The sequence below is a fragment of the Olea europaea genome, chromosome 5 (genome assembly GCF_002742605.1).
Source record: "Olea europaea var. sylvestris chromosome 5, O_europaea_v1, whole genome shotgun sequence".
Taxonomy (NCBI): domain Eukaryota; kingdom Viridiplantae; phylum Streptophyta; class Magnoliopsida; order Lamiales; family Oleaceae; genus Olea; species Olea europaea.
The window spans coordinates 1,687,105-1,696,425 of NC_036241.1; positions in this window are offsets into that span (position 1 = coordinate 1,687,105).

Here is a 9,321-nt window from a genome sequence, read left to right on the forward strand (position 1 = left end):
TTCTCACGAACTTAAATTTCATTTTCTTCAACGGTCCTGTGAAGAAATCACAGATGTCGAAGTTTAGTTATTGCTAAATACTGAGCTTAGATTTTAACCGTTCAATAGAAAATACTTAAGTAGTCACTCTACCCATTTTTCAGGGCTACTCCGCTCATTCTCAAGTTCCCAACTCATCGAGATATTTGACCAATCAAATTGATCTCACCTATTGATGAATCAAAGAACAATTAAAATCGCGAAACGATATACATAATCATGTCATAAGATTCAGATGAAATACACCGCGGTCAAGTGGAATTTAATTCTCCGCACGATCATGCTATAGAATTAAGTTCAACACGTGATCCGTTCAATACACTCCAAGTATACTAATGTCACCTTTAACTATTTCTATGATGAGGATAAATCACAAACTTGAATAGTGAATCGGTAAACACTACAACCTTCCGATTGTGAACAAATTATTTATGATCAAAATGTAAGTTGTGTCACATTGTACTTCTCAACACAAGTACCCAACTTACATTAACACAAGTGATCACAAACACTCTAACTTGCATGTTCAATAAATAATACAATAAATAAAGTAAACATAATTTTATTCAACATTAAAAATTATTATTGTTATTTTTACATCAGCAAAACTATACTATATAAGCACACAACCCAATAAATCTCCCACTTGCCCTAGAGTATATGTGTCATGTCCTGTAACCCCATGCCTTGCACGTATCCATTAAAAATCGTAGCCGATAGACTCTTTGTAAATGGATCCGTGAGGTTATCCTCAGTAGCAATTTTACAGACAGTCACATCTCCTATATTAACTATCTCTCTCAAGAGATGATATTTCCGTTCAATATGTTTACCCCTTTGATGACTCCTTGGTTCTTTAGCATTTGCCACAGCCCCACTGTTATCACATTACAGTGTCAGGGGCTGTGCAAATGCAGGCACCACCTCGATATCCATTAGGATTTTTTTTAGCCACACCGCTTCCTTAGCGGCTTCACAAGCTGCCACATACTCAGCCTCCATGGTGGAATCAGCAGTAATGATTGTTTGATACTTCTCCAAATAATGGCCCCACCACCAAAAGTAAACAGTGATCCTGATGTAGACTTGCAAGAGTACTTATCAGCCTGGAAGTCTGAATCTGTATAATCCACTGGAACAAGATCTAGTGATGAGTAAACTAGCATGTAATTCCTTGTCCTTCGAAGGTACTTCACAATATGCTTTACAGCCACCCAGTGTTCCGGTCCAGGGTTAGATTGATATCGACCCACCATACCAACAGCATAACAAATGTTAGGTCTAGTGCACAACATAGCATACATGAGACTACCAACTGCCCATGCATAAGGTATCCTACTCATGCGTTCTACCTCTTCTGGAGTCTTAGGGGACTAATCCTTAGAGAGTTGGATTCCATGACTGAAAGGTAAATTACCTTTCTTGGAATCTTCCATGGCAAATGTAACAAGTATTTTATCAATGTATGAAGCTTAGGATAGAGCTATTTGCTTGTTCTTTCGATCTCTTAAGATCTGAATATCTAGAACATAGCTAGCTTCTCCTAAGTCCTTCAGATGAAACTGTTGGGCCAACCACGCTTTCATAGACGATAATGTTCCAACATCATTTCTAATGAGTAGAATATCATCCACATATAGCACGAGAAAAATTACAATTTTCTCCTATACTTCTTATAGACACAGGGTTCGTCAAAGTTCTGATCAAAACCATATGTCTTAATCACTTCGTCGAATCTCTTGTTCCAAGATCTTGATGCTTACTTCAATCCATAAATGGTCCATGACCAGGTTCTATGAATCCGTCTAGTTGCGCCATATAGATACATTCCTCAACTCATAATCAAAATGAGCTACAATGGATAAAAGAATCTGGATAGACTTAAGCATAGCCACAGGCGAAAAGGTCCCCTTGTAATCGATGCCTTCTTGTTAGGTAAAACTCTTAGCCACTAGCCTTGTTTTGAAAGTTTACACTTTTCCATCTGCTCCTCTCTTTCTCTTATAGACCCACTTGCACCCGATGGGTTTTATCCTTTCTGGTACATCTACAAGCTCCCAAACCTGATTGGAATGCATAGATTCCATTTCAGTATTCATAGTTTGTTGCCATAAATCTGCATCCACATCATTCATGGCCTCCTTATATGAAGTCGGGTCATCAATTTGTGTTGTGAAGATCGCCAGATTGGACTCTCCAACTAACAAGTACCTAGAAGATGGTCTAATAACCCTCTGACTTTGTCTAAGGGGCGGTGGATCCTAGATCGTGGCATTGTTTGGAATTGTAACGTTTGTAGCAATGTTGGTATCACCAGTAGGTGGCTCTATTATCTCCTCATTACCTTCAACGTTTACTTGATCCATGGGATTGGATGACTCATCTCTCCCACTCAAAACACATTGTTAGATATATCTGACACCAAGGGTTGTCTGTCATGAGATTGTGTTTCAGGAATCGATGAGGTAGAATTGCTCCCACTCATCTCTTCCAACACGACATTGCTTTTGGACTGACGTTCATTAATATACTTATCCTCTAGGAAAGTGGCATTTGTGCTAACAAAGACTTTCCTATCTAGAGGACTATAAAAATAATATCCCCTAGTACCTTTAGGGTACCCCACAAATAGGCATATCTCTGATCTAGACTCCAACTTCTCTGTCTTCCCTTTCAGTACATGAGTTGGACATCCCCAAATTCGAATATGATGTAAGCTAGGCTTGCGCCCATTTTATAATTCCAGGGAAGTCTTGGGAACCAACTTAGAAGGAACTAAGTTAAGAACATATGCTGCTGTTTCCAATACATATCTCCAAAATGAGGTAGGTAGAGTTGTGAAACTCATCATTGATCTAACCATGTCTAACAATGACCTATTTCTCCTTTCTGAAATGCCATTCTGTTGTGGCGTACTCAGTTGAGAAACAATACCATTTTTTGTCAAGTAGTCCCTGAATTCTCCTTAAAGATATTCACCACCTCGATCTGATCAAATTGTTTTAATACTCTTACCCCAAATGTTTCTCTACCTCAGCCTGATACTTTTCGAATTTTTCAAAAGCATCTACCTTTCGAGTCATTAAGTAGATGTACTCGAATCTAGAGTAATCATCGATAAAAGTGATAAAATACACATAACCCCCTCTCGCAGGTGTATTCATGGGTCCAAATACATCAAAATGAACTAGTTCTAATACTTCTTTGGTTCTAAGTCCTTTTGCTATAAAGGATCTCTTAGTCATTTTACCTTCCAAACAAGAATCACAAACTGGCAATGGTTCGACCTTAAGTGTGTTAAGTGGACCATCTCTAGCCAATCTTTGTATCCTGTTAAGGTTAATATGTCCAAGTCTAAGATGTCATAAATAAGTATCACTAGTATGGTTAGACATTCACTCATGGTTTGCAGAAGTAACATTTATTTCATTTGTGGTACAATTTTAAATATAAAGACCATTCACCAAATATCCAGCACAAATATGAGCCTTATTCTTTAAAATATAAAGCGCATCATGTGCAGAGTTTACAAAATAACCTTGTCATATTAAACACGAAACAGAAATCCAATCCCACTTCATCCGCGGGATATAATAATAGTCTTTAAGAATTAAAATCCTACCACTATTGAAATAAAAGTAAACTACTCCTACTGCTCTTGCTGAAACTATAGCTCCTAGGTCGACAGTAATTTTAAACTGGCCTTCAATGAGTCTTCTAATCTCCTGAAGCACCTGTATAGATATGCATATATGATTAGTGGCTCCAGAATCTATAACCCAGGAATTTGTAGAATCAACCACCAAACATGACTCAGGAAAAAAATCACCAACACCCAGCTTTTTAGCTAGTGCATCGGGCAGTCTTTCTTCCAGTGTCCTTTGCGACCACAGTGGAAACACTTGCCTTTTGATGTTCCATTTGATTTGGACTTTTTGTTGCTTCCTGACTTCTTGTTAAATCTCTTCCTCTTTATTCCAATTCTGCCTTTCGGCTTGGAGCTAGAGGACCTAGCAATTGCCGTATGAGCATGACCACCCTTACCCTTGAGACCACTTTCCACATTTTTGCAACTCATTCATCAACTCAGTTAATGGCATATTCATCTTGTGCAAGTAATAGTCCACAGTAAACTGTGAAAACATATTAGATAAAGAATTTAATACCATATCAACTTGAGTTTCCTGATCAATAGTTACACCTCGATTCTCTGCCACATTGAAGTGTGCAATCATAGTCAACATATGATCCTTCACAGGCATTCCAGGTTTCATGCGGATGTTCTGTAAGGTACGAATGGCCTCAAAGCGAGCCCTCCTACTTTGATGTCCAAACATGCCATTCAGGTTTTCTAGTATGTTATAAGAGATTTCCTGACTTTTAAGCTTTTGCTGTAACACATTTGACCTGGATGCCAAAATGTAACAGTGAGCCATCTTGTTAGTAGCGATCCACTTATCATAAGCAGCCCTCTTGGACTTGCCTGTAGTCTTAGTAGGTTTCTCGGGACATTCTTCTTCGAGCACAAAATCAAGTTTTTCGACAATAAGCACAAACATCAAATTACATTTCCAATCCACATAATTATCCCTGACAAGTTGGTTTTGTTTTAGAATAATGGAAAAAGTGCTGAGAGACATTTTGTTGAAAAATAACAATTTATTGCATATTAAAATTGAGCAGCGAATGACAATTTAGCATATGATACATGAATGCATGTGTGGATCCATCTAACTACAATAATGCAATGATAACTTGATCCCTATGATCCAACATGCCTCTCTCTAAGAAAGGTCAATGTATCTACTAGTCAAGCTGAGACCCTCCCACTTAAACAAAATATATTTGATTACAAATGTCTATATTAAGTCTAGCATCATTATATTTGGTCACCAAAAATATAGACGAGAGCCTCTATGGGAGGTTCATAGATAATTTCGATTTGAGTCTACAACCTTTGTCTGAATCTCCAAACACTTGAAAATAATTTCCTCATCTATAGGATGATCATAAATTATATTCTATTTAGACGATTTTATGATAAAGAAATCCAATCAAGCAACTTGAACCACGTGACCCTCCTATAGGGAGTCCGTTGCATTACTGGCAGGAGGCAAGCGCGTTACTTTGCTTATGGATTGACCAAAGGAGACCGTAGATTTTTATTTAAATAAACGTCCTCTCCCACTCAATATTTTAAAATAATGAATTTTAATTGAAACAATTACTGACCATAATATTAATTAAATTAATATACAGTTTAATTATTACGATTTTTCTATTCAGAAATATTTAATTTAAATTAAATTAATCAAAGAAAAATTCGTGTTAAATGATATGCATCCTATTCATCGTATCACGAGCAATGTCATGAATAAATCTATATGTCATGATGTCAAGAATGACAATATTTCAAACAGTAATTTAAAGCATTCATAAAGCGATAAAAATAACAATATATATATATATATATATATATGCACTAAAAAAATTACTGCACAAACTAAAAAACTGTCTACTTCAGCAGACAGACAGTTGTTGTCTACCCGACAGACAGTTAAATCTGTCTGCATTAATTTTATTTTATTTTAAATGAAAATCTTTGAATTCTTTGTCCTCCGTCTTCAAGTCTTCTTCTTCAATTTCCAATCAACTTACAAGATCCAAAAATTACAAGAATTATATAAATTTCTATGTTCCATAGGCTCACAAATTTTGCATCTATTTGTACAGAAAATTAAATCAAGATGATAGAGTCGTAATCCACCTATTTTGTTACAGACTCGAAATAACAAATTACATCAAAGACTGACCACAAATAATTGGTTCACAGTTTAAAATAATCCAATCATTCAATCAACATATAAGATTTTCTTAGACGTCACTCGACTAGAACATGCAATCAAGATTCAAAAATAACAGGCACGTGAACGATCTAGATTGCTCTGATACCAGTTGTTGGAATGTGGAATCGAAATTAATTAGAAATTTAAATTTTCTTTAATTTAATAAGCAAGATCGTCTAGATGTTCACGTGTATGTTATAATAAAATTAAAGGATTCAAATTTTTACCTAAGTTCAATGATCAATTTTGAAATAACTCTGATCCGTGAACTTTTGTCTCCTTTAATTGCAAGAATCTTGGTGCTTCAAACATTCAAGTCTTCTATGATATTCTCCAATACAAATATTACACCGGCGTGTCGGCACCTTTTTTCAATTAATCAAGAAACTAATTCTTGAATTTTGGACAACAAGAAAATAATATATTTTCTCTCTCTTTCTCTCCACAAATTTGAATCTTATGGAATTATGAATGTTGTAGTATTTTTCTATCCATCTAGTCTCTATTTATAGAGAAAAAGATGATAGAATTCTAGTACAAACATAATTCCACATTCAAACAAGAGTTCTAATTAAAACTCAAGTGGGAATTCTAATTTATGTCCAATTATAATAGTTTACATATAATTGCATGGGTAGTACTAGAACTCTAATTACAATTACAATTACAATTAAGTTTATAACTTTCATAATAATTACAACCAAGTACAAAAATTTATTGTAATTACAATTAAGCTCAAAACTATTATAATTACTGTAATTAAGTTCCAATACTTTACGGAGCTACCACAGACCTAATCGGACATTTATTTTCCAAGTTCCAATAATTAGATCCTGTCTAGTTGACCCTAGACCACCCAATCTAATTATTAGTCCTTGCTTTTTCCACTAAAGCTAAAAGACTGAACTCTCGGAATATATAAGATCACAGAAATCAATAAATCTGTAATACTTTCCTTTGACCTGTCGTACATATATTTTATCCCCGTTCGAGATCTGATAATTAGGTACGAGCATAAATGACTGTTTTGCCCCTCTAATTATTCTCACTAACTTCTGTTTCATTTTCTTCAAAGGTCCTATGAACAAATCATAGATGTCGAAGTTTAGCCGTCACTAAACATTGAGCTCAGATTTTAATCATTCAACAGAAAATATTTAAGTAGTCACTCTACCCATTTTTAGGGTGACGGTTTCGGACACGAATTTATGTTCTCTACTCCACTCATTCTCAAGTTCCCAATTCATCGAGATATTTGACCAATCAAATTGATCTCACCCATTGGTGAATTAAAGAACAATTAAAATCGTGAAAATATATACATAATCTTGTCAAAGGATTCAAATGAAATACACAGCGGTCAAGTGAAATTTAATTCTATTACAGTCATGCTATAGAATTAAATTCGACACATGGTCCGTTCAATACCCTCCAAGTGTACTAATGTCACCTTTAATTATTTCTGTAATAAGGACAAATCATAAACCTGAATAGTGAATTGGTTAACACTACAACTTTCGAGTACAAGGTGCCACGTCTAAAACATTCGAACGACCTCCATTATTTAACTTGTAATAACATATTCCCCTTACTGGAAAATATTAATAAATTTTTAACACTAATTCATGAACGGCAACGTTATGAACAGTGTATTTAAGAAATTTGCAAGTTTTTTAACGTATTATGAACAATTTAATTAGAGGAAATAGTGGGTTCTGACGTCGGATGCATCACACAAGGAAAATTAAAGAGAATTGAATGGGAGAAATAGTGAGATGAGAGGAAGATTTTAGGAGGAAGATCTGTAATTTAAATCTCACCAATTATCTGAATGCAAATAAACACTATACTTTCTATCTACAAAGCAAATAACTGAAGCCTAAAACAAATTGTAGTAAAGAACAACCTTAAGTTGATAAAATCCTATCTAAAAAAACATTAGTCAAATATTATTTAAATCAAACTCTATCTCAACTACTAATCTTCGAACATCAACTAGATGTCGAATGTAAAAGGAAGAAGCATGGAGAACAGTCTGATTGCATGGTTCTGACGAGCCTAGATTATTTTCCTTTTCCTACTTGAACTCAACGTCTACATTGGATAAAATTTGGAGCTCGATTTTAGACCTAATAAAGGAAGGAGAAAAAAAATGAAAAATGAAAAAAAGAAGCTAGGGTTTCAAGATTAGGACTTCAAAATTGAGATTTTTGGTGTAAAATTGTCAACTTTTCGTCCTCTTTATTTAATTTCTGTGATACACTCAATTCTTTTATTCTATTGTCATTTCAACATAATGTGTAACTGAATTCATAGTTGGCGACAAGTGATGCAACTAGTGTATGACCCTTCCATTTCATTTTTCAGATTCTTGTAGCTAGGTTTTTCATGTGTTTATGTTATTTATAGTTCTTAATGCTATGAAATAGTTGACCAATTATATTACTTCGAATTGTAAATTTATAATGAACCAAGAGGTGCTACATAAAAAATAGATTAGACAAAATGGTAGAGATATGATTTGTGGTAGTCATAGTCACTAACTGAATTCTTACGAGCTTGAATGCATCTAGCTAGTTATGTCTTACTTGGATTTACAAAGAGATGTGGTCAATTAACTTAGCAAGAGGATTAATTTGAATGCAAGAGAAGTAATTTGATTGATTAAAAGAATTCAAAAGAGTACTTAGAAAATAACCTTAAGAAACGAGATTAAATATGATAACTACATTCTGCATTCATACATAAAAACTCTAGTTTTAACTAGTTGTGCATTAGTATATCAATTTAGTATATTTTAAAGTAATTAGGAACTTAATTGAATTGCATTTAATCGCTTTTATCCAACTAGGAGTTAAAAAACAGTAAATCAACATTCCCACAACAGTAAATCAACATTCACACATATAATTACTGAGATCTAATTTTAATCAAATTCTACCTCCAATCGTAATCTTGTTGGATATCTTCAATTTCTCTCCTTATTCTAAATCTAATATACTTAAAACTCTAGTTTGATTTTATTATTATTTTCTTAAATAGATTTCCCTATGTCAACTTTAAAATAACAAATTCCCCATAATGGAAAACATTAATAAAAAAAAGTAATACCTAACGTATCTCTTGCTTCATTGAAACACATTATATATTCAACAAGGCTAAAAATGAAGATGAAGGTACCATAGAAGTATATCCTTTTTATTTTATTTTTGTTTCATTTGAACTTAATTGCTCCAATGTAGACCTTCTTTATTTATATATATTTTTTAATGTTTTCACCACAGAACATGTAATAAGAATAATTTTGTTTGTTTCACGTAAAGTGAATTATTTGCTAAAGTCATACATACGTAAATCAATTATTATCTTTGTAAATGTCGAAATACACACACACACACACACACACACACACACATATATATATATATATATATAT